We start from the raw sequence: 27914 nt of genomic DNA, 5'->3' as shown, positions 1-27914 counted from the left end.
TTGTGATGGAATAGATTCAATTATGGACTGCCTTTTCCTTCGTATAATATCAATTATCTCATCATGGAATTATTTCTTTGCAATCCCCAAGACTTTCCCTAGTGTAAATTCCACCCTACTGTTTAGAATCCTCTCTTCAAGCACCTTTTTGAGGTCTGTTTGCGGCTTCAATATCAGATTGAAGCTTGTAGAGTAGACTTTTCCCTTTACCCTTCTCCTTATCATGCTTCATTTTTGCTGGTACTTCTTCCATTGATACTTCCTGTGGAGGTTTGCTATGCGGCGGAGGCATATGTGATGCCCCAGGATCCTTCTTTTCACTACCACGGGTGACCCTTTTTGATGGCCCTCCTTCCTCATTTTCCCTCTTACGCTTTTCCTCTACCTGTGCCTCATTATTCTGGCATTTTGCAATGTAGGCATGAACAGATAAAGAATCTACAGGCTCTTCCCAGCCAGTCTCAAGACGTATACAGTCACTTGCCTCATGCAAAGCCTGTTTAGACACCTTCTTTGATGCAATTAGCTCCATTGTTGATGGCCAAAAATCTTCATTCTCATAGTCTTCATCATTCTCAGATTCCTGCTTTGATTGACCAACCTTTAACCCATAGGTTGCTGCCTCAACCATAGAGATGGCATGTCTAGCAACCATGTCTTCAACCAGCTTTTTCATCCCTCCTTTTCCAAAGTTTGTGCTTAATGGAAGACTAGTCTCTGTAAGGTCGATTTTCCCATCTTTGAAAAACACAAGTTGATTTCTGAGGGCTTCCTTATAGCTAGCACAGTCTTTCTTTGCATGTTCTGGGTCATCACACCATATACATCTGAATGTAAACCCTTCTTTGCTTTGAGGCCTTTGCATAGAAGCCTGTCCTAATGGTAGCCCTTTTTCCTCAATCCTAGACATCTTCAATTTTAGGTCTCGCATGCCCTTAATAAGCTCTTCCATCGGCCCTTCTACCTTTGGGATTGCAGCAGCTGGTTTTGGTAGATTCTCAGGGGTAACAGCAGTTATAGGAGTTGTCGAGCTCATCACCATTTTATCCCTCCTTCGCTGCCGCTTTGCTAGCATGGTGACCGCATCCTCGACATCATTCCAATCATTCTTTAGCCCCTGCTCTGTGTTCTTATCCTCAAGGAGAATTTCCAGTTTTTCTTGGAGATCTTTCCCAGCTGCTTGTAAGAAGAGCTCTGTTTTTTCCCTGTCCAAGGTTGTGCGCTCAATCCTTGACAGCTGGGCATAGCGCTTCTCAAACTCTCTTAGCAACTCTGTAGCAGAAATTCCCATTTTGGGTTTTGCGACCCATTCCAAGAAAGTTCGCTTGGTCACCCGCTCAGAATCCTCCATGAAATAATCATCCTTCAAAGCAAGCATGAACTCCTCCCAATTTCTGCCACCATGTGCTGTCTGCAATCCTCTTATGCGTTCTCTTATTTCAGGAACACATACCAGCTCAAAGCTTCAAACCATATCCTCCTCAATCACCCTGTTTAACTCCATTTCCTTTGTGTAATTGCGCAGGTACTTTGTGATGTCTTTTCCATCAAATTGATCCACCTTCTTCACAATTGATTGCAGTGCTTTAGTTGTAGAAATTTGTCCCCTTTCAGTCGCTTATTGTGCCAATTCACTTCAAGGAGCATAAGACATCTCCATTTTTGATGACATGTACATGTGCCAATTCACTTCAATACATTCCCAAATTGAACTTGATGAATGCACATAAATTATGTGTCAAGATCATGACCAGTTCCAAGCATAGATCTCCTGACTCTTTATCCAAATGCCTCAAACATAACACATGTAGGCATAACACAATCTACAAAAGATTTCCATATACATGTGACCATTCACATCACATTATGTGTCAAGATCATGACCAGTTCCAAGCATAGATCTCCTGACTCTTTATCCAAATGCCTCAAACATAACACATGTAGGCATAACACAATCTACAAAAGATTTCCATATACATGTGACCATTCACATCACATATTTCATATATTGCCAACTCCACCATTTCAAGATGACTCTTGATCTCATGAAAACTTGCTTTCAAATTCCAACAGCTCACAAGGCAAAAGATGACATATGGCATATGTACAACATATTCATGTGATTTTTGAAAACTCCATGTCTAGAAATCCAAAATCCAACCAAGTAGCTTTGTACAAAATGAAATCCAAATCCAAGAAACTCTTTGTATTTTGATACTTTCATATACCAAGACTCTCCAAAACCAAAAAACTTTTTTCCCCAAAGCCTTCTCGTCCCAAAACCTTTAAAGGGTAATGTTTTTATCCAAAGACTATACAATTTTAGAAAATCGTAAGTAACAAAACAAAAAAAAAATACTTATCTCAGAGTAATAAAAAAAAGAAGCGAATTCATGAATTTCGCTTTTCCCATGTTCTGCTTCACTGCAGTATGCGCCAAAATCAGCATTCGTAAAGTTTTTGACATCATTTCGCTTGTATACTGTAAGATTTTTGAAGATCATGACATTGGATAGTGCATCGTTTTCTCTTTAATTCAAACCCCACGATGCCTTAAACAGTAGCCTTCATCACAATTCTTGAGTCTCTGGTAGATTTCAGCTCTGGTTCTATTTTTTATACCCCTCCCCTTCAATATGCGCCGTTTCTCTGGTTTTCTTCTATTTCCCGCAGGGAATTCGGTCCCCATTCCCTTTTGCAGCCAAAAACACGGATTTCCAAAATTAAAAATACGCTGCGCCTCCTTTTTTCTTGCTTAAAATTCAGATATTCCTTTTCTTTTTAATGCCTTCATATTTTTTAATGCCTTCATATTTTTCCCATGCACGACGCCACCTTGACCCGCGGGCTAAACTGTAATCCAGTTACCTGTTAAGAGGTTCAATTAGTCCACTTCCTCCACCTGACTACCCTCTGCATCAGCATCGTCTTCAAGAGGCGGCATGTCTGCATCAAAATCTACCGAGGCAGAAGCATCATCATTTATACTCAAGCCTAGCTTTAACATCTTGTGAATCCTTCCTTAAAAGGTGTTGGGGTTCTCAAGGCTGAATGCAAAGGTAAGAAGCGCAGTTTTATGCAATAGAAGGACCAAATCTTTCACAAACTTATCATTCTTATCAGCTTAAGACCTCTTTAGTTGCAGACACAAGCTTCTTCCCATCATACTCCTTCAGTTGTCGAACAGCATATTCATTAATGGCGTCAACCAAAAAGAGTACCTCATAGCCCTTCTTCTTTAAACATTCCAGGAAAGGAGAGTTCTCCACGGCCTTCTTGCTTTCACCAGTGATATAGTAAATGTCACTCTGCCCATCCTTCATACGAGTAACATAATCTTTGAAACTAGTCATCTCATCACCACTTTTAGTTCAATGATAGCGCAGTAGATCAGCAAGCCTTGCCCTTCTAGAACTATCCTCATGGATACCAAGTTTGATGTTCTTCCCAAAAGCCTCATAAAACTTGTCATAATCCTCCTTGTTCTCTCAAATTTCTGTAAACAGTTCAAGACACTTCTTGACAAGATTTTTCCTTATTTATGACCTTTAAGATCTTGTTCTGCTGAGCATTTCACGGGAGACGTTGGGGGGCAAATCTTCTGAATCAACCACACCTTTGTCAAAGCCAAGGTACTCGGGAATCAACTCTTCACTTGCTTTCCCCAGTAACTACTCTTACCATCTTTGCAGCTGTTGATGTTCTCAAAGCCTACTCCCTCTCTAGAAGTGATCAGTTGCTAGTCCTTTAGTCTTTCTTGTGCCTCCATCAAGATCAAAAACTGCAACTAATTCTTCTTTCTTGTCAGCTCCATAAGAAAGTGATGCTGCTTTTGGTTTATTGATAATTCGTGCTACCTCAAGGTTCACCATAAGCATACAAAATTCATGATTCACACCACACTTATGTACAGAGGCTTCGAGACTTGGCTCAGCCTCAGCTCGTCTTATTGAACCTCATTTACAATATGAACATATATACATAGGCATCATAAAATGACTCAAGTCGTGGCACTTAATCCCATACATATAGATTTATATTTAATGGCCTCACATGCATGGTTTCACACCATAGACGTGCCATGACACGACAACGCTAACATTAAACTATATATAGTTCCAAAATGTTGACTTTAGTTGCATTACAAAATGACCCAAGATGCAAAGACTCTTTCCATTTGATTCTAAGAAGACGCGACAAAATGTGCTAGCAGGTATCAGAATGTGGTGAAATTAGAATGCATTGATCTAGATCAACCACGTGGTAGAGCTAGAATGCATTGTTCTAGCTCAACCATGTGGTAGGGCTAGAATATTTTTAAATCTAGTTCTACCATGTGATAGAACTATATCAAAGTATTCTAGCTCGATCCCATGGAAAAATTAGAAATAATATTTGAAGTCGAGCTCTAGCACGTGGTAGAGCTGTATCAAAATATTTTAGCTAGACCCATGGTAGAACTAGAATTGTTTGAAGTCCAACTCAACCATGTGGTGACGTGGAAGAGCTAGAATGCATTGATCTAGCTCTACCATATGGTAGAGCTAGAACACTTTCAAGTCTAGCTCTACCATGTCGTGGAGCTAGAATGCTTTGAAGTCTAGCTCTACCATGAGGTGGAGCTAGAAGGCATTGATCTAGCTCTACCATAGTCCAAATATGTAGGAGTTAAAATCATAAGACAAAGATCAAGCTTCCATACATTTTTGAATTAGGAGGCCCCTTATAGTAGAGTGCACTCCAACATAAATTTCTTGTCAATTTATGATTACAAAAAGATAAAATTTCTCCAAAAAAAATACAATCCTTGTGACAAAATGGCTTCTTTAAGTGAATACTCCTTAGAACAATATCCTTGAAATAAATCTGTAAGAAACCATCATAAATTAAGTTTCTTCATTGTGAATACAAAATTGTTGTATAAAATCGTGTATTTAGTTATAATTATCATTTATGTTGGGTAGTACCTTAGTTATTTCTATCCCGTTGGAGAAGATTGTACTCATTTAACACCTTGTTTATGAAAGCCCTTGCATTGGCTGCCTTCAACTGCGTTGCGGTAGAATCCAATTTTCTAGCTAGAGAAATCACTTGTGGTCCCCTCATGCTAGCAATACTGACTCATTCTTTTGCCATAATTTCTATTCTCTTCTCTTTTGTTTTCATATTGTCTCCCTAATACCTCTTGATTGTCGACAAACTTTTGTATAATCTCTGATAGTGGTAGCCTATTAGTGTAGATTGTCTTCTGTGACCAATTTAAATTGCACTTTCTCCAAAAATCTACCACACCTCTGTATTTATTTTCATTGGATACTGGAGGTTTCCCGTAGCGATAAGAGCCAATGAACTCACGCACATCTTCACTCTCATCAAGCTGCAATAAGTAAGGGAGCAGCTCATCAATGAGAATATTGTCGACCATCTTTTCTTCATCAAACTTTGCAGGATATATACAATTATTTTCAGGAGAAGCACATCCCTTGTCTGGAGAGTCATCAATAAGAACCCTTCTACGAGCATCACAATAAAAAAATGAAGCGATTTTTGACAATGGCTTGAACATTGCCTGAACTGTTGGATTATCAAGTCTAGCTATTTTACCACTTTTATCAAGTCTAGCTATTTTACCACTTTTATCCTTCTCGCAAGCCTCTTGAGCCCAAACTACAAAAAAAGGCAATATCTCTCCTACTCTATCTTGTAATATTCTCAATATTTGAAGAACATTACTCTCTGTCTTGCTGTTGACCAGATCCCAACATTAATATTTTTTAATAAAATCTTCAAGAATTGGATACATCTTGGCCTTAGTACAATATATCGTTTTGAATCCATTTGAATAGTTTCATGTATTGAAGATGGTTGTTGTTGACAACGTTTCAGTAGTAGACCATTCAGATCCAACACAATTGTCAACACTGATTTCTTGGAGATAGCATTGTTGGTACTTCTTGGTACTTCTTCTTTGGGTTGGAAAGTCTCACCCATTGCTTCATTTGTTGGAGATTTAGGTACCCCAATTTCATTGTCAGCATTTGTCTTTAAACCTTCTAGATGGACATCACTGAATGTGTGGGAGAAGCTCTCATCCACAGTTTGATTGTGGCATTCCGTAGCTACTTCACTTGGTGCTACTATCTCAATTTCGGGATCTAAAAGAAAAAAAAGTAACATTGACTCAACAATCTTTCAAACTAAAAGAATTTACAATTGTAACACTCACTCTTAACACATGTTTATTGGTGAAATCTTAAAAAAGAAAGTTTGGCTACCAATTATCAATTCTACTTGCTTAGTAATGCCAGTTGAAGAAGTAGTTCCAACTTGGAATGTATTACCCTGGGTGGAAGAATTGAACAGGGAAGACCTCCTTGCATTGCGAATAAGGCAGCTGGAGAGGAGGCCTGAAGATGTAGAGCTTGCTAAAGCTCGTTTGAAAGATGCAAGGTTGAAAAATAAAGAAAGATTTGATAGAAGGCACAGACTCCGGCCAAAACCTATTGAAGAAGGTGATTGGGTCCTAATGTATGATAGTAGTCTTGACAACCAGTTCACTGTGCAAAGAAAGTTTGCAAAAAGATGGTTTGGCCCTTACATTGTCAAGCATGTGCATGGAAATGCCACGTATACCCTGTGTGAGCTTGACGGAACAGAGATAAAGAATCTTGTAGCAGGTAAAAGGATCAAAATGTTTAAAAGAAGGTATGACAGTGATCCTTTTGATTCAGAGGAGACTCAAGATGAGAGGCTTGATAGTGGTAGCATGGATATGGTTGAAGAGGAAGAGGATGATCTCCCTGATAATGTAGAAGATGAAGATGACATCTAGATATATGTGGATCTTGATGATGATTTGGCACATACCAGAGGATGTGCAGGTTTAGAGGGGGCGGATGTCATGCCACGGCACGTCTATGGTGTGAAACCATGCATGTGAGGCCATTAAATATAAATCTAGATGTATGGGATTAAGTGCCACGACTTGAGTCATTTTATGATGCCTATGTATATATGTTCATATTGTAAATGAGGTTCAATAAGACGAGCTGAGGCTGAGCCAGGTCTCGAAGCCTCTGTACATAAGTGTGGTGTGAATCATGAAGTTTTTATGCTTATGGTGAACCTTGAGGTAGCACGAATTATCAATAAACCAAAAGCAGCATCACTTTCTTATGGGGCTGACAAGAAAGAAGGATTAGTTGCAGTTGTTGATCTTGATGGAGGCACAAGAAAGACTGAAGGACTAGCAACTGATCACTTCTAGAGAGGGAGTAGGCTTTGAGAACATCAACAGCTGCAAAGATGGTAAGAGCAGTTACTGGGGAAAGTAAGTGAAGAGTTGATTCCCGACGAGTACCTTGGCTTTGACAAAGGTGTGGTTGATTCAGAAGATTTGCCCCTCAACGTCTCTCGTGAAATGCTCAGCAGAACAAGATCTTAAAGGTCATAAGGAAAAATCTTCTCAAGAAGTGTCTTGAACTGTTTACAAAAATTTCAAGGAACAAGGAGGATTATGACAAGTTTTATGAGGCTTTTGGGAAGAACATCAAACTTGGTATCCATGAGGATAGTTCTAACAGGGCAAGGCTTGCTGATCTACTGCGCTATCATTGAACTAAAAGTGGTGATGAGATGACTAGTTTCAAAGATTATGTTACTCGTATGAAGGATGGGCAGAGTGACATTTACTATATCACTGGTGAAAGCAAGAAGGCCATGGAGAATTCTCCTTTCTTGGAACGTCTGAAGAAGAAGGGCTATGAGGTACTCTTTTTGGTTGACGCCATTGATGAATATGGTGTTGGACAGCTGAAGGAGTATGATGGGAAGAAGCTTGTGTCTGCAACTAAAGAGGTCTGAAGCTGATAAGAATGATAAGTTTGTGAAAGATTTGGTCCTACTACTGCATAAAACTACGCTTCTTACCTCTGGATTCAGCCTTGAGAACCCCAACACCTTTGAAGGAAGGATTCACAAGATGTTAAAGCTAGGCTTGAGTATAAATGATGATGCTTCTGCCTCGGTAGATTTTGATGCAGACATGCCGCCTCTTGAAGATGATGCTGATGCAGAGGGCAGTAAGGTGGAGGAAGTGGACTAATTGAACCTCTTAAGAGGTAACTGGATTACAGTATAGCCCGCGGGTCAAGGTGGCATCGTGCATGGGAAAAATATGAAGGCATTTAAAAAAAAAAGGAATATCCAAATTTTAAGCAAGAAAAAAGGAGGCGCAGCGTATTTTTAATTTTGGAAATCCGTGTTTTTGGCTGCAAAAGGGAATGGGGACCGAATTCCCTGTGGGAAATAGAAGAAAACCAGAGAAACGGCACATATTGAAGGGGAGGGGAATAAAAAATAGAACCAGAGCTGAAATCTACCAGAGACTCAAGAATTGTGATGAAGGCTATTGTTTAGGGCATCTTGGGGTTTGAATTAAAGAGAAAACGATGCACTATCCAATGTCATGATCTTCAAAAATCTCACAGTATACAAGCAAAATGATGTCAAAAACTTTACGAATGCTGATTTTGGCACATACTGCACTGAAGCAGAACATGGGAAAAGCGAAATTCATGAATTCGCTTCTTTTTTTATTACTCTGAGATAAGTATTTTTTTTTGTTTTGTTACTTACGATTTTCTAAAATCGCATAGTCTTTGGATAAAAACATTACCCTTTAAAGGTTTTGGGACGAGAAGGCTTTGGGGAAAAAAGTTTTTTGGTTTTGGAGAGTCTTGGTATATGAAAGTATCAAAATACAAAGAGTTTCCTGGATTTGGATTTCATTTTGTAAAAAGCTACCTTGTTGGATTTTGGATTTCTAGACATGGAGTTTTCAAAAATCACATGAATATGTTATACATATGCCATATGTCATCTTTTGCCTTGTAAGCTGTTGGAACCTGAAAGCAGATTTTCATGAGATCAAGAGTCATCTTGAAATGGTGGAGTTGGCAATATATGAAATATGTGATGTGAATGGTCACATGTATATGGAAATCTTTTGTAGATTGTGTTATGCCTACATGTGTTATGTTTGAGGCATTTGGATAAAGAGTCAGGAGATCTATGCTTGGAACTGGTCATGATCTTGACACATAATTTGATGTGAATGGTCACATGTATATGGAAATCTTTTGTAGATTGTGTTATGCCTACATGTGTTATGTTTGAGGCATTTGGATAAAGAGTCAGGAGATCTATGCTTGGAACTGGTCATGATCTTGACACATAATTCATGTGCATTCATCAAGTTGAATTTGGGAATGTATTGAAGTGAATTCGCACATGTACATGTCATTAAAAATGGAGATGTCTTATGCTCCATTAGGAAGTGAATGGGGTCTTCTTGGGCCCTTTAATTTGCCCAAGCCTAATCAAGGTGATTAAGGAATAGCCAAATGGGGGGTTGCCATGTGGACTGAAATGTTGGGTTTGTAAGAGAGGTGTAAGAGTGGTCAAAGGGTGCACTTTTCCCCCCAAAAAGGGGGGAGGCAATTTTACAATTTTCGGACCTCCATAACTTCTACATACAAGCTCCGATTTGAGCGAAGATTATAGATCCGTGATCTACGCATCAAGACCTTTCCATAGATATGTTACATGATATGGTTTTGTCTGCTAGATTTTAAATTCCATTTTCCCTCCAAAATTCAAATTCGAATAAAGTAGCCGTTTTGAAGCTTCTAATTAGAAAATGTTTCTTCTTAAGAGAAAAGGTTTGACTCCTGAAACTGCCAAATAAAAGGGCCCAAGAAGCCTTCCATTGAGGTCCTAATGCTTGAAGAGTTATGTGTTTTTGTTTCCTTGCTGGGATTTGAAGCTACTCTCACAGCCAGAAGTCTCGCACTTGCCCAGCGATACCGCCCACGTCACGACAGCGTGCATAGTCACATTTGTTTTATAATTGTTTAAAATCTATCTTTGCATAAGAGTAGTTGTAACATGCCTTCCCCCACATGCCCACCTTTATCATTAAGCATGCTCATTTTTTTCCAGGTCATGTGATTGATTCTAATTGGCAGAGGCGACTTCTTTGTCACAGAGCATTAGTACGTCACATGTCCAAGAAAATCCAGAGTGTATGAAAACAGTTGGTTCAGCACCGTCTTGACTGTCTACGGGAAATTGATGCAAGGTTGCGCTTTGTGCATCCCTCTGAGGGGGTTATCATATTGACATGGTATTTGTCAGACCCAATATGCATACCCCTACACAAAGAGAATGATAGGAGGGCTATTATTGTAAACCTCAATGGTTTGTTGTGCCATGTTGTCGAAACCCAATATGATGAGAAGGATTCTCCTTATAGCAATGAGTTGTTAAAATACCCAATTAACCAATATCGTTATGTCCTATGTCACAAGGATGCACATGAGTTCTTAGATTGGTGTATTCAATTCTTTTATGTTTTTATTTGGAGCCCATGTAGGAGAACTAAGCTCTCTGGAATAATTGACACAGTATTTCCACAACAAAAGCCCAAGTTTGCAGGTGTTCTCTCACAAGAGCATTGTTCAAAATCCACATGGGTTGTGCAGAATAGACAAGTTTTCTTTAAAAAGCTTGAGATCTTTTGGGGTTTCCATCCTTTGTACAACAAGAAAAATACATTGATAATTGATGATAGCTACTATAAGGTGTTTAAGAATGAGCGAGAAACCTGGTTAATAGTCCCAGAATTGTACCATCAACCTTCTAAGGAAAGGTATAGTTTTTTGACAAAAGATTTAAGAAATTGGTTGTTTTTATGGCTACAGAATGAAGATCGGCAAGAGCATACATGGGATAATGCCTTTGAAGAAAAACCTAACAAATTCTCAGATGATGTGATGAAGAAATGGCTTGAAGAAGACAAATTGGAAGTAGAGAATAGGAAAAAGGCAGAGGTGTGGAAGCGATAGAGCAAGAGGCTGATGCTGAGGCAGAGGCAGGAACAACTTGAAATTCAAAGAAAGCAACGAGAGGAGGCTCAAGCTGAGGCAGAGAGGTAAGCAGAGAGTGAAAATCAACCAAAGCAACAAGAGGAGGCATCATGAAAGTAATACACCATCAATGAAGCTCATTTTGTTTGTCCCTAATATAATCAAATGTAGAGGATGCAAGTAATTTGGCCTTTTTTTAATGTAATAAAGTCCATATATTGAAATATGATATTGTAATCAGGCCTCTTATGGAGCATACTGTTCAAATGTTTGTCTTTGCAAAGCATTGAAAAAATTCTAGCACAAGCAATAAATTCATGTTCATTTACAATGTCTTATTATAATTGAGTCATAAATGGAGTGCATCCTTCTCTAAGGGGACTCCTTTTATCCTTTTATCTTTTGGTCAAACTTTGCAAATTATTACTTTTTTAGTAGAGTAGGTGAAGACTTTTAACTATCATTTTGACAAAGGGCATCCTACTGCAATAAATTCATGTTCATTTACAATGTCTTATTATAATTGAGTCATAAATGGAGTGCATCCTTCTCTAAGGGGACTCCTTTTATCCTTTTATCTTTTGGTCAAAATTTGCAAATTATTATTTTTTTAGTAGAGTAGGTGAAGACTTTTAACTATCATTTTGACAAAGGGCATCCTACTGCAAGGAGACTCTTTCTATCTTTAATAATGTTAATTTGTAGTAGTTGTGTATATAAGGAAACTTTCACCATGTCCAATTATTTAGTCTTTGTTCATTACAATGCAGTCTTAAAATTGGAGAGTGCATCCTACTCTAAGGGGACTCTCAATATACAATCTCTTGTATCAATGTTTTTACTTGGGGGTCTAGATTGAACAAATGGTAGATCTTGGTTCTTTCAATGCGTTCTTGCTCCACGTGGTAGAGCTAGCTCAGAATTCTAGCTCTACCATGTGGTAGAGCTAGAATCCCTTAAAATCAAGCTCCACCATATGGGATAGTAGAGCTAGAATTCTATGTCTATATCTACCATGTGGTGGAGCTACCATCCATTGAAGTCTAGGTGTATAATTTCATGGAGCTAGCTAGATCCACCATGTGGTATCTTATTGAGCTCTAGCTCCACCATGTGGTGGAGGTAGCAGCCATGGTCTCTTCATGGAATTTTGGCCTTACCACATGGTGGAGCTAGTATCCATGTGTGGTAGACCTAAACCTTTGGAAGTCATATAATACGACTAGAATTTTGAGTCTAGATCTACCGTTTGGTGGAGCTTGCATCCACTGAAGTCTAGCTCTATAATGTCCAAGTGGTGGAACAAGATCTAGAATGGATAAGTCATGGATCAAGAAATTCCTTTTTAGCTAGACAAGTGCTAGATCTAAAGTGAAGAGATAAAGTGATTGACGTTGGACTGCTAGCCATGCTAGACACCTCAATATGAGCAACAAGGCAAATATCTCGCTACATTGTCCATTTCAGACAAATAACTACACGAGTTTTCTTCAAAAAGTTCAGATGCGATGGGGTTTCCATGTTTTGTACAACAACAAGAATACATTGAAACTCGATGATAGCTACTACAATGTGTTCAACAATCAAGATGATAATCAAGATAATAATTGAGAGAATAATCTAAGTGTGTGATCTTGTGAGTACACAAAATGAACATGCTTAAAAAGAAGCTCAATACCTCATTCAACCAATACACCCCCATGACACTAGCACATTTTGTTACTCCCTTTTGTAATTGAATGTAAATGGTCTTTGTAAATGGTCTCTATTATAATAAAATATAAAAGGTCTTTGTAATCTGGCCATCTTTGGGAGCGTGCCGTTCAATTGTGTGCCTTTTGCAAGGCATTGAACATATTTTAACACAAAAAAATAAATTCATTTTCATTTACAATGTTTTATTATAATGGAGTCGTAGATGGAGTGTATCCTACTCTAAGGAGACTCCTTTTATCTATTGACAAAGTGCATCATACTTTAAGGGGACTCTTTAGTACAATAAGCTTCATCAAAATGAAATCTTTTAACCGTAATTTTGACAAAGTGCATCCTACTCCAGGAGACTCTTTCTATCTTTAATAATGTTGATCTGTAGCGATTGTATATATAAGTATATATTCACCACCTCAATTTATAAAATCTTGTTCATTTTGTCTTGTTCATTTTACAATGAAGCTTTAAAATTGGAGAGTGCATCCTACTCTACAATCTCTTGTATCAATGTTTGTAATTGGGGGTCTAGATCAATCAAATGGTATATCTTGGTTTCTTATGGACTGTAGAATGGCCAAGTGGTGGATCTAAAAATCTTTAAATCCTCCTCAATGTGTTGTAGCTCCACATGGTAGAGCTAGCTCAAAATTCTAGCTCTACCACATGTGGTGGACCTAGAACCCTTAAAATCAAAATTACACCCCCATGATACTAGCACATTTTGTTACTCCCTTTTATAAATCAATGTAAATAGTCTTTGCTGTAAATGGTCTCTATTATAACAAAATATAGAGTGTATTTGTAATTTGGCCAACTTTGGGAGCAGACTGTTCAATTGTGTATCTTTGCAATGCATTGAACAATTTTTAACACAATAAATAAATTCATAGTTGGAGTGCATCCTAGTCTAAGGAGACTCCTCTTATGCATCCACAAAGTGCATCCTACTTTAAGGGGACTCCTTTTATCCTTTTATCTTTTGGTTGTTTAATGCAAAAGTTTTATTATTTCTTTAGTAGAATAAGCTTCATCAAAATGAAATCTTATAATCGTAATTTTGACAAAGTGCATCCTACTCCAAGGAGACTCTTTCTATCCTTAATAATGTTAATTTGTAGTGGTTGTGTATATAAGGATACCTTCACCATGTTAATTTTTAAAATTCTTGTTCATTTAGTCTTGTTCATTACAATGAAGTCTTAAATTGAAGAGTGCATCCTACTCTAAGGGGACTCTCAATATACAATCTCTTGTACCATTGTTTTTAATTTGGGTCTAGATTGACCAAGTGGTAGAATCTGATCTTGGGTTCTTATGGACTGTAGAATGGCCAAGTGGTGGATCTAAAAATCCTCTTCAATTGTAAAATATACAAGTGGTGGATCTAAAAAATCTTGAAACCTTTCTATTTCTAAGATCAAGCTAGGTTCGATCTAGCATCACTTGATAAAGCAAACCATTTTTAAAATTTTTATAGGTTGAAAAAGGTAGATTCTAGATTAAATGCATTAAATTTTTCAACGTGGGAATGGGATTTTTCCCACTTTACCTAATACGGTCTTAAGAGAGGTTTTAGGGACAATGCCGGCCATGCAAGCTCCTGATTGGGAGCAAGTCTTTTATGTGAATCCATCAGTGGGAGAAGAATATATGTTTTAGAAAAAAAAATTATATGGCTAAAAATGTTTTTGCATGTAAAGCTGGAACCCTTATACATATTGAGGGAGGAATTAGTCTATGTCAAATGAGTTTCATGCATACATGCTAGACAAATTTAGTAAAACTTATAAAAAATGTATTAATTAATTGATAAATATGGCCATACACAAGTAAGGAAATTTTATATTTTCAAATGCCATGGTGATAAGCTACATAGATCTTAAGTTTACATAGATGGATGGGCAAAGAAATGGCATAATTCCAAAAACGCCATGAAGGGGAGTTGTACATATAAAAAAAAAACTAGTAGACATGAAATGATGTGGCCCGGCATCAGTCATCCTCGTTCTCCTTGTACATTAGCCTATCATCATCTCCTTCCTCTTAATTTTCTCCATTTTCATTCTATATTAGATATGATTAAGATATAAAGTATATTATTATACTATATAGTTTTTCAAATAAGTCATGATAAGCCTCATAGTATATTTACTTACATGGATGGCATTGACATCATAGTTTAACTCTATTCCTTTTTTGGGAATTGGAATGTGTTGTGAAGATGCGATGGTGATAGTAGGCACAATCATACTCCTCTCATGAGTAAGCACGAGACTAAAAATGCTTTTTTCCATTAAAGCACACACATACAAAGGAGAAATATGTAAAAAAAAGTAGAGAATCAATTAGAAAGGAAAAACAATATGTCAAATATGTGAATACTTATTAAATATGCAAGGAAGAATGGTATGAAGCCCCTCTTTTGTGTTGTCAAACTTTAAAAACTTCTCATTGTTATAGTAATTTGTGAGGGTTGTGTCCTAGCTTCATGTCCTTCTTCCCATTTATGGATGAGTAAGTGGGTGCAGTTTAGGTTGGACATTCAAGGGATATTTGGGACTTACTATGCTCACATTGTGATACTTTGTGTCATTAAATTGTAACGTAGTGTATGGGACAAGAACATTTAGAGCAAGGGAGATAGTGGGCCTTTCTATGGCTCACATTATGATCACTTATGTCATTGAATTATAAGGTAGTGTATGGTATGAGAAACTCAAGCATCAAGTTATAAATAAATTTATATATTTTTTTCTTGCATCTTGAGTTACACACCTGTTCTTAAACTCGAGGTTCACAAGGTGATGCATGCTTGCTATCACTTGTTTCCCTCGTTCCTAATAGTATTACGCTTCTCTTACTTATATTATAAGGGTTTGTTGAAAAACCATAATAGTAGTAGGAGAAGCCTAATACTATTTAGTTTTAACAAACCTTGAATATGGAGATAAGAGAGAGAGAGAGAGAGAGAGAGAGAGAGAGAGAGAGAGAGAGAGAGAGAGAGAGAGAGAGAGAGAGAGAAGATACGTTATCTCGCTTTTTCACATCACTAAATAGGAAGAAGGAGGGTTGTGATGAAGAGAAGGGGGGATGGGTGAAGAGGAAAGGTGTATGAGGATGAAGAAAGATGACATTAAGGAAGATTAAGAGATAACAATCATGCACAATAGTGGGGGGTATTTCTAAAAAAGGCTACAAGGTGATGATCCTGGTAGCTTTGAAAAATAAAAAATCCATAGCATTAGTATTAGCACCACTTTACACTTTATCAATTCCTAGCATTGGATAAAAATCAATTTGTTTTATTTTAGGTATTTTGATTATAGTTATGCTATCTTCTATGTGAATGTACCATTCCATTTACCCCATCACTGTTGTGAAGATGTCTTCTTCTTTGGGTTCGAATCATGGGCCATCCATTGGGAGAAAAGTAGATGCAAACATGAATCTCATGTGCATGTCTAAGATGTAAGAATACTTGCATGCATGAACATAGGATCACATTTAATTATATTCGGTATACCGGGGATCTTTTGAGCCATCGGCACCCGTGGCACCTCAATAAAATCATCGGTTGGTATATGAATTTTTTTAAAATACTCCACATAAAGCCTGACTTATTATTATCACACTCGGTTGGTATATGAAATTTTGTTAAATACTAACACATAAAGCCTAACTGATTACTACATGTTCATAATCACTAAGTAATCTTTTCTATCAAGAGGATGTTGTAGAAAAGATCTATATAATATTAATGTATAATATGCCACACATTAGAGGAAATTTGGACTCAAATTAGACCCTTTAAGGATTTGTACACTTCTCTCTCTATAAAAATGGGCTCATGGTAATTTTTTTTATAAATCAACTCAAAAGTTAGCAGAGTTTGGACATTTGGAATCTACTCTTCAAGACCTTTCCAATGATATATAGCATGACAGACAATTTTGCATATTCAAGAAGCCCCAAATTTGGTGATGATGTGGCATGTTACATGACACATCATCACCAAATTTGGGGACTTCTTAAATATGCAAAATTTCATGTCATGCTATGTATCATTGGAAAGGTCTCAAAGAGTAGATTCCAAATGTCTAAACTCCGTTCACTTCTGAGTCAATTTGGAAAAAAATTACCATATTGATCCCAAATGTCTAAACTCCACTCACTTCTCAGAGAATGTGTGCAAATCCTTAAAGGGCCCAATTTGAGTCCAAATTTTCCCTAATGCTATTTGGTTAATGTGGGAAACGTGAGGATGGAGTATAAGCATTAGAAGGGCTCAGGGAAAACATTGTGTGCCCAAATTTTTCCCTCATGAGGTAGAAGAGTATGATACCATTGAGGAAACGGTCACCCATTTTTTTTTCAAAGTGAGGATGGGGAAGGGATCCCTAACATATTGAGAGATCAAGCTCAACTAGTGCTATGGATATTGATGACCCGCATGGATGTGATAGCTTCTGCACTTATGCCACTGGCATGGTTTTTGAGATTATGGTTGATATGCCATCAATGGTGGATGATAGGCTGTGTGACAAACACAATATTTGGATTACTAGAGTATGGCATAGTTACAGCACCAGCTCATATAGTCGGGTTTACACTGTGGCATAGTTATAGCACTAGCTCATATAGTCGAGCTCACACTATAGACCAACCATTGTATGTACTCTTATCTCTTTAGTTTATAGTTGTAGACAAGAGAAGAGGATAATTGGAAGTTTAGCCATCCAATCTCTCTCCTGTGTCTCACTCTCTCTTGTGTGTGTATTTTGCTTATACAAGCAAGCTCTCCCTCTCTCACATTGTCTTTTTAACACTCAAACAATTGAAGAAGAGGATGTTCTTTAAAAAGGAAGGGAAGCTCTCCATATCCCACATTATCTTTTTAGCATTCAAACAATTGAAGAAGAGGATGTGCTTAAAAAGGAAAGTAATGCACCATTATAAGAGGGCATATGAGGACGCGGCATACTCTGCTTTGCATGGATGATTGGAGATCTTGAACTTACAAAACCCTATGGATGGAGAGATAATAGCAAGCCTACTCTGGTGAGTTCACCTTAAACCCCCCTTATTTACAATTAAAGGAAGATTGAAAATTATCATTAAAAATGTAAAATTAAAAAACATTAAATTATCATTATTAATAGTATATTATTGAAGAAGAAGATCCCGCCAAATAGTTGGATTATCGAGGAAGCATCAACTAACAACTAGTGTGCAAGCCCTTCTCCTCCCCCGCCTCAGCTCCCCCCTCCCCCCGGCTCCGCCCCCGCTATCCTCTCTCCTTCCGCCTTGCCGTTTCCTTGTAGGGCTGTGTCCCTCCCGTTGGTGACCCTGGTCTCTGGCCTTTTCCCTCTGGAGGACTCCATGGAAGCCGCTCCCACTACCCCTGCCGATTCCGGTCTCCGACGTCTAGAGTTCACAGATGTAGATCATCAGTTATTTGTTTCCACAGTATCCGCTCTTGAGGCCTCCTCCTTGATCTGCAAGATAGTGGGTAACCGTTCGATGCGGAGAGAGCTTCGCGACCTTCTCCAAGGCAGCCTCATTGGCGTGCCTGCCAAGATCGTCAGTGTCAATTTTTTGGGACGTGGCTACTACCAGGTGGATTTCGAGTCCCCCCAGGCAGCTCAGACGGTGCTGGCTCGGAGCCCCATTGCCCTCCGCTCATCCCGGGCGTTCCTGGTGCCATGGACTCACGGTTTCGACCTCGCTTCTGACCCGCTAGCAGGCGCGAGAGGTTTCCCCATCACTATCTGCTTTCCTGGACTCCGCAGGGAGTACTTGCCCCTCTTGTCATCCATTGGCAAGGCGTTCGGGTAGGTGGTGGAGACGCCTCAGACAGCGGCTTCAGTGATAGCTCGGGCAGCAGGACTCCCGGCCATTCGTGTTGTGGTTCCGTCACCGGAGTCCCTCTTGAAGATGATCCTCCTCCCTTGTCTTTCTGGAGGACATCTGATACAGCGCGTGGAGTATTCGGGCCTCCTCGGCCAGTGCTACATCTGTCGGGAGATGGGCCACCTCGCACGCTGTCGTGACGTGTGCGGTATAGCTAGGAAAGTACGAGACTTCTAGCTATGAGAGTAGGTACCAAATCTAACAATGGAAACTCACACACAAAATTTCCCAAGGAATATTGAACATCACCATTTTTAATGACATATACATGTGTCAATTCACCTCAATACATCCTTGAATTCATCCTGATGATTGCACAAAATTGCATACCAAGTACTTATTCCTTTACTCACTGACTCCTTTCTCCAAATCCTTTGAACCATTCACATGTAGGCATAACAAAACCTTCAACTTCTTCCAATATACATGTGACCATCTACATTCTTTACATCCAGTGCCAGTGCCATCAAAACCATCATTTCAAGATGCTCTTTATCACCTGAAAACCTGCCTTAATATTCTAATATCTCACAAGCAAAATAACATAGCATATGTACCACATAGTCATGTAATTTTTGAAAGTTCCATGTCTTGCATTCAAAAACCCAGCTAAATAGAATTTGAAATCCAAACTTCAAAGTTCTCCAAAGTAATAAAAAAAAAGCTTATACAAGAACTTATTCCGAAAGCCTTATGAAGGAAACCTTAGGATTTTGAATTTGTAAGTGTAAAAAAAATTCGCTTATCTTTTTAAAAGAGAAAGAAACGAATCTCTGATTTTCGCTTCTTTTCTTTTATTCGCCACCTTGCTGTAGGGCCAGATTCAGGGTTTTGCATGTAGCATGAAGTTTTTGGAAAATCGTATCCTCTTATTACTCTTCATTTTCTCTTCATTTTGAAATCCAGGACATCATGAACAGTCGCCGTCTTCTAGAAATAAAAAGCACTGGTCTTTTTTCTCTCTGGTTCTGATTTCTGCACACACTGGTTTTTTTCCGCCCCACGCTCTGGTTATTTCCCCTCTTTCCCGCGGGGAAATCGCGCCTACACCACCTTTTGCAGCTTATAACCCGGTATTTTCCATTTCAAAAAAGCTGCGCTCACATCTATTTCGCGCATTATCTAGAAATTTCCAATAAAAAGAAAATCATTTCTTTTCATTCCACGTACGCTGCCACCTCTAGTGTAATGCACCTAACCTTGGCATTAAGGCAAGGTTCCCAATGTAAAGTAGATCATCCAATTTTTATTCCCCGCATTCAATAAAGACTTCGGCACTCTAATGCCCATTGAATCTCCATTACTCTTGATGCCTCCATAGTTTATAATGTCATCACATCGGCCATGTAATTTATAGAATTCCCCAATTGTTTACTCAAATATTTTTCCATGTCTTCATAAATGCATTCCTTTGTACATTGGCATGCCCTCATGTTTGCATCCATAAGAGGTGTTCACTGATTTGACCCAATCGATACCATTTAAAAGCTACCACACATTATGCACATGGGAAGCCATTAACATCATTAACTTATCCCTTTGGCGTGCCACTCATACCATCATATATAACTGGATGTTTCTAACTTACCCATGGGCTCTGAGTAACAGCAGAACCATCACCCTCCACACTCATATACAAAAACTCCTAGATCTGGCTCAGCCTCAGCTTGTCTTATTGAACCTCATTTACAATATGAACATATGTACATGGCATCATATAATGACTCGTCATGGCACTTAACCCCATGCATCTGGATGTGTATTTGATGGCCTCACATGCAGGATTTCACACCATAGACGTGCCATGGCACGACAACGCGCCCTCTAAACCTGCACATCCTCTGGTATGTGCCAAATCATCATCAAGGTCCACATATAACTGGATGTCGTCTTCATCTTCTGCACTTCCAGGAAGATCATCCTCTTCCTCTTCAACCATATCCATACTACCACTGTCAAGCCTCTCATCCTGAGTCTCTTGTGAGTCAAAAGGATCACTGTCATACCTTCTTTTAAATATCTTGATTCTTTTGCCTGCCACAAGATTCTTTATTTCTGTTCCATCAAGCTCACACAGAGTATACGTGGCATTTCCATGCACATGCTTGACAATGTAAGGGCCAAACCATCTTTTTGCAAATTTTCTTTGAACAGTGAATTGGTTGTCAAGGCTACTATCATACATTAGAACCCAATCACCTTCTTCAATAGGTTTTGGCCGGAGTCTGTGCCTACTATCAAATCTTTCTTTATTTTTCAGCCTTGCATCTTTCAAGCGAGCTTTAGCAAGCTCTACATCTTCAGGCCTCCTCTCCAACTATCTTATTCGCAATGCAAGGAGGTCATCTCTGCTCAATCCTTCCACCCAGGGCAATACATTCCAAGTTAGAACTACTTCTTCAACTGGCATCACTGGCTTCTGACCATACATTAATTCTGCAGGCATGTATCCTGTCACTGAGCTATGAGTTGTACGGTCAGCCCACAAGGCATATGGTAGCAGCTTTGGCCACTCTCGCATTCTTTCTCTGCATGCCTTAGCCAAAGCTTTAATGATTGGAGGATGTCCTCGCTCACTTTTTCCATTGCCCTCAGGATTGTAAGCACATGTTAGGGACAGTTTGATACCAATTCTAGAGAAGAATTCCCTTGCTTCTTCAACATCTAGCTCACCCCTATCAGCTGTTATTTTCCCAATACAACCATACCGGCAGATCACATCTTCCAAGAGAAATTTGCATACTGTTTCCGTACTCTTTGTTCTAAGAGCACGTCCTTCTACCTGATTTGTCAAATCTTCTCTTGCAAGTGCAATATACCGCATCTGCCAAATTCCCAAAGGTATTGTAACTAGATCCACTACCCATTTATAGTGCATGGCAGGTGGGTAGGTTGGTTGCAGGCTCTCACGATGCCGCACATTTGAGTACATTTAGCATACCATGCATGTTTCCACATATTGGGAAATATCCTTGTACATTCCTTTCCACCAATATTTTTCCTTTATTTTGGTAAAAGTGGCCCACACACTTCTATGTCCAGCCCAGAGACTCTCATGAAATTCTTTCACAAGTTTTCCTTGAGTCTCTTTATCACATATGACTCTCTGTGGCATAGCATTCCTCTGCTTAGGATGCTTCCAGAGGTACCCATCCTTTAGGAAATAACCATATGCTTTTCTGCGGATCTTCTTAAATTCTGAGTCAGACCAATTTTCTTGCCTTGTCAGAGTACTCAAATATTGACCAATAAGCAACCAATCTCCTTCATATATTTCCTCAATAAAAGACTCAAGTGCATTTGATAGGCAAATATGGTCCCCTTTTGCATATGCTGTAGTATAGAACTTTGTACCCACATCATCAATGTCACTAATCATCTCTTTCTCATCTTCATACCTGGCTCTTGATAGCATATCTGCAACTGGATTATCTTTTCCCGCAATATGCTCAAACTTAGGATTTAGTGACTTGATATAAGCAATCCACCTAAGCATAGCAATATCTGGAGTGGTACAACTTGCTATCATCCCAAGAAGTAGCAAGCAATCAGTTTCCACAAGTACAGATGCCCCAATAAGATATTCCTTTTCACATTTTAGAGCAGTGACTATTCCGCTTAACTCTCTCTTGATCTGTGGATACTTTCGTTGCCGAAAGCTTAATACCTTTGCTCCAAATCTAATTACATACCTATGATCATCCTCATCATCTTGCCCTACTGCCCATCCTATCCCAGTAGGACTAGTATCAACTGTAACAATCACAGGCCTGCCACATTCATAATCTGCCTTCCTCAGAGTGGGTGATGATTGGAGCAAACATTTCAGCTTCCGCATAGCTTTAATATGTACTGTACTCCACAGAAATTTTTGATTTTTCCTCAAAAGTTGATAAAGAGGATCTGCTACATGTGCATAATGTGGGATCCAAATAACATAAAAGACACATGCTCCAAGAAATCTCCTCAGCTCTGTAACATTAATGCATGTTTCTTTCATTCTTTGTATTGCATCTATCTTGGCTGGACAAGGTCGGCGTCCACTAGTACTACAAAGATGTCCCACTATTAGCACTTCACCAACTCCAAACACTGATTTCAGCCCAGATAAAGTAAGATTCACTTCTTCAAGCCTGGATAGAATCATGTCACAATCCTTTATATGATTTGCCACAAACTTGCGGCACCCCTTTGAATCCAAATCCTCATCTTTATCTTTCTCATCACAACCCTTTATTGGCACATCATCCAAAAATGGCATAGTTTTTTGTGGTATGAAGTCTCGTAAGACTTTATTCATTCCATTCATCATATGTGCCATTGAATTGGTGGCTCCCTGTGGTGGTAAGGTACACATCCTTACTAATCCCAAAGGAGTTCTCATTGTGGTCAAGTCCCTGCTTTGTATATCCAGCTGGAACTGATCATATCCCGAATACAGATCACCCATAGAGTATATAGCTTTCCCTGCAAATGCTTCTGTAAACTCATCCACAATTGGACCTGCTCCCACATTCCTGATTGTGACTTTGTTTACAGGTTGCATGTCTTGAATAAAGCGCAATGTCCCATTTTTCTTTGGTACAGTAAACCATCTGTTGGAATATGGGGCACATGATGGCTCCAAGATTCCCATCCTGATCTTTTCTTTTAGTAATTCCATCAACTTCGGCAAGAGAGCCTTTGGTACTGGAATTGGCCGCAGGTTCTAGGGCACATGTGGAACAGTAAAGATCACCATTGGTGTTGTTACACTTGGATCAACACAGCCTATCTCATGCGGCTGAAAAGCAAAGGCTTTCCCATGTTTTACAAGCATCTCCTCAAAGCATTCCCTTTCAACTGGCAACAGAAAATCCTTCTCACCAATCTTCAGCTCTTTTATAGTTTCTTGAGTAAATTTATGCCCAATTTTCTTCGGATCTCTAAGATTTGGTTGCATAGAAGCTTCATCTATCTTCTCCTTGCTTCCTGGTGGCAAGGGCAAGGCAACTGGTTTCACCTTCTTTGCAACCGCCGTTTTGTACTTTGTATCAACATGAGCATCCATCTCGCAACTCATGTTTTTACATTCCACCCCCTCGAATTCCTGGATTATATCATACATCTCCACAGATGACATCTCTATCATCTCATTTCCACCCTGTAAGCATGCTCTTCCCATATCAAAAAGCACATCCATAGTATCTACAAATGACACCTCATCAAGCACCCCTGAAACAAACTCATTCTTCCCCAAAAGACCACACTGCTCAAAACTTTTTTGTTCATTTTGTATATGTTTTCGCATGCCACGCTTCAAATCCTTGCTTTTTACAAAAACCAGTGACCCATAGCTGGAAAATCCCTGAAAATTTGCTGAAAAACTATTTACATTGATTGAGTCCTGCGAGAACTCATTTTTCCTTGTACCATTGGAATCCCGCTTTACAATGGCACCTGGCCAAAATCCTTCATCTCCCTGTAATTCATGAACTCTCTGTTTATCTTTGGGAGTGACTGTGCCCGAAGAGACTCACGATTCCTTTCATGGTTAATGCAAACTGTCAAAAACTGAACAGCTTTTTTGCCATCCTTACTCCTTATTCTTGCATATGCCGAGCCATCGTCCAAAACTTTTGTTTCCATCCTCACAGCTGTAATGTAGGGTTGCCCAAGGATAAGGGGATACGATGACATCTCCTGAACAAAGAAATTCTGATCATCTTTCACATCCCCTATAGTTACCCTTACATTTGGACATGCTGCATAAAGCTCTCCAGATGAGTTATTAGCTGCTTTAATCATCCACCCATGATCCACATCCATTGGCCACTTACATTTGTTGTAGAGATTTTTAGCCATAAGATTTATTTCAGACCCATGATCAATTAGAGCGACATATGGCTCTTCCAAATCACCTATCTTGACAAGGGTTTCAGTGGTTGCTCTTGCCCAATGGCTCGTGGAGTAATGACTCTTTGTAAGAACTTCTTTTTCATCATCCTCTTCCACAAAGCGCACTTGTCGTGCCCCATCAGCAGAGTGATTACATTCCACCACATTTTCTCTCTCTTCCTTCTTCTGTACCTGTACTCCATGAGTCTTGGAAGTGCTTGCCTCCCCTTGTGATGGAATAGATTCAATTATGGACTGCCTTTTTCTTCGTATAATATCAATTATCTCATCATGAAATTCTTTCTTTGCAATCCCCAAGACTAGTGTGAACTCCACCCTGCTGTTTAGAATCCTCTCTTCAAGCACCTTTTTGAGATCTGTTGTTGCAGCTTCAATATCAGATTGAAGCTTGTAGAGTGGACTTTTCCCTTTACCCTTCTCCTTCATTTTTGCTGGCACTTCTTCCATTGAAACATCCTGTGGAGGTCTGCTATGCTGTGGAGGCATATGTGATGGCCCAGGATCCTTCTTTTCACTTCCACGTGTAACTCTTTTTGATGGCCCTCCTTCCTCATTTTCCCTTTTACGCTTCTCCTCTACCTGTGCCTCATTATTTTGGCATTTGGCAATATAGGCATGAATAGATAAAGAATCCACAGGCTCCTCCCAGCCAGTCTCAAGACGTATACAATCACCTGCCTCATGCAAAGCTTGCTTTGACACTTTCTTTGACGCAATTAATTCCATTGTTGATGGCCAAAAATCCTCATTCTCATAATCCTCATCATTCTCAAATCCCTGCTTTAGTTGACCAACCTTTAATCCATAGGTTGCTGCCTCAACCATAGAAATGGCATGACTAGCAGCCATATCCTCAACCAGCTTTTTCATCCCTCCTTTCCCAAAGTTTGTGCTCAATGGAAGACCAGTCTCTATAAGATGGATTTTCCCATCTTTGAAAAACACAAGTTGATTTTTAAGAGCTTCTTTATAGCTAGCACAATACTTCTTTGCATGTTCTGGGTCATCACACCATATGCATCTATATGTAAACCCTTCTTTGCTTTGAGGCCTTTGCATAGAAGCCTGTCCCAATGGTAGACCTTTTTCTTCAATCCTGGACATCTTCAATTTTAGGTCACGCATACCCTTGATAAGCTCATCCATCGGCCCATCTACCTTTGGAATTATAGCAGCTGGTTTGGGTAGATTCTCAGGGGTAACAGCAGTTATGGGGGTTGCAGAGCCCATCACCATTTTATCCCTCCTCCGCTGCCGCTTTGCTAACATAGTGACTGCATCCTCAACATCATTCCAATCACTCTTTAATCCCTGCTCTGTATCCTTATCCTCAAGGAGGATTTCCAATTTCTCCTGGAGATCTTTCCCAGCTGCTTGTAAGAAGAGCTCTGTTTTTTCTGTGTCCAAAGTTGTACGCTCTATTCTTGACAGCTGGGCATAGCGTTTCTCAAACTCTCTTAGCAATTCTATGGCAGAAATTCCCATTTTAGGTTTTGTGACCCATTCCAAGAAAGTTCGTTTGGTCACTCGCTCAGAATCCTCCATGAAATATTCATCCTTTAAAGCAAGCTTGAACTCCTCCCAATTTCTGCCACCATGTGCTGTCTGCAATCCTCTTATGCGCTCTCTTATTTCAGGAACACATACCAGCTCGAAACTTCGAACCATATCCTCCTCAGTCACCCTGTTTAGCTCCATCTCCTTTATATAATTGCGCAGGTACTTTGTAATGTCCTTCCCATCAAATTGATCCACCTTTTTCACAATTGATTGTAATGCTTTGGTCGTGGAAATTTGTCCCCTCTCAGTAGCTTGTTGCTGTTGCATGTACATGGTAAACATCTGAAACATCTGCATAACTCCGGGGTCAAAATGAACCCCCTGACCCTCAGAATTCTCAGCCATAGCTTCCCTGTATATTTCACCACACTCTCACCCCAGCAGTTTCACGTCGGGTTCACCAAAGATCTGTCGTGACGTGTGCGGTATAGCTAGGAAAGTACGAGACTTCTAGCTGTGAGAGTAGGTACCAAATCTAACAATGGAAACTCACACACAAAATTTCCCAAGGAATATTGAACATCACCATTTTTAATGACATATACATGTGTCAATTCACCTCAATACATCCTTGAATTCATCCTGATGATTGCACAAAATTGCATACCAAGTACTTATTCCTTTACTCACTGACTCCTTTCTCCAAATCCTTTGAACCATTCACATGTAGGCATAACAAAACCTTCAACTTCTTCCAATATACATGTGACCATCTACATTCTTTACATCCAGTGCCATCAAAACCATCATTTCAAGATGCTCTTTATCACCTGAAAACCTGCCTTAATATTCTAACATCTCACAAGCAAAATAACATAGCATATGTACCACATAGTCATGTAATTTTTGAAAGTTCCATGTCTTGCATTCAAAAACCCAGCTAAATAGAATTTGAAATCCAAACTTCAAAGTTCTCCAAAGTAATAAAAAAAAAGCTTATACAAGAACTTATTCCGAAAGCCTTATGAAGGAAACCTTAGGATTTTGAATTTGTAAGTGTAAAAAAAATTCGCTTATCTTTTTAAAAGAGAAAGAAACAAATCTCTGATTTTCGCTTCTTTTCTTTTATTCGCCACCTTGCTGTAGGGCCAGATTCAGGGTTTTGCATGTAGCATGAAGTTTTTGGAAAATCGTATCCTCTTATTACTCTTCATTTTCTCTTCATTTTGAAATCCAGGACATCATGAACAGTCGCCGTCTTCTAGAAATAAAAAGCACTGGTCTTTTTTCTCTCTGGTTCTGATTTCTGCACACACTGGTTTTTTTTCGCCCCACGCTCTGGTTATTTCCCCTCTTTCCCGCGGGGAAATCGCGCCTACACCACCTTTTGCAGCTTATAACCCGGTATTTTCCATTTCAAAAAAGCTGCGCTCACATCTATTTCGCGCATTATCTAGAAATTTCCAATAAAAAGAAAATCATTTCTTTTCATTCCACGTACGCTGCCACCTCTAGTGTAATGCACCTAACCCTGGCATTAAGGCAAGGTTCCCAATGTAAAGTAGATCATCCAATTTTTATTCCCCGCATTCAATAAAGACTTCGGCACTCTAATGCCCATTGAATCTCCATTACTCTTGATGCCTCCATAGTTTATAATGTCATCACATCGGCCATGTAATTTATAGAATTCCCCAATTGTTTACTCAAATATTTTTCCATGTCTTCATAAATGCATTCCTTTGTACATTGGCATGCCCTCATGTTTGCATCCATAAGAGGTGTTCACTGATTTGACCCAATCGATACCATTTAAAAGCTACCACACATTATGCACATGGGAAGCCATTAACATCATTAACTTATCCCTTTGGCGTGCCACTCATACCATCATATATAACTGGATGTTTCTAACTTACCCATGGGCTCTGAGTAACAGCAGAACCATCACCCTCCACACTCATA

The 27914-nt window shown here is 39.2% G+C and overlaps 2 pseudogenes; one reads left to right on the top strand and one right to left on the bottom strand.

Moving 5' to 3' along the window:
• Positions 1-3119: 3119 nt before the first annotated feature.
• On the bottom strand, positions 3120-3872 carry LOC147626917 (heat shock protein 82 pseudogene; annotated as a pseudogene).
• Positions 3873-7117: 3245 nt separating this feature from the next.
• On the top strand, positions 7118-7912 carry LOC147626916 (heat shock protein 82 pseudogene; annotated as a pseudogene).
• The last annotated feature ends 20002 nt before the right edge of the window (positions 7913-27914 follow it).

This window comes from Cibotium barometz, chromosome 21 (genome assembly GCF_041138505.1).
Source record: "Cibotium barometz isolate CiBa-2024 chromosome 21, ASM4113850v1, whole genome shotgun sequence".
In the NCBI taxonomy this organism is placed as follows: domain Eukaryota; kingdom Viridiplantae; phylum Streptophyta; class Polypodiopsida; order Cyatheales; family Cibotiaceae; genus Cibotium; species Cibotium barometz.
Note: the sequence above shows the minus strand (reverse complement) of the source record. Positions and strands in the feature narration are given on the sequence as shown.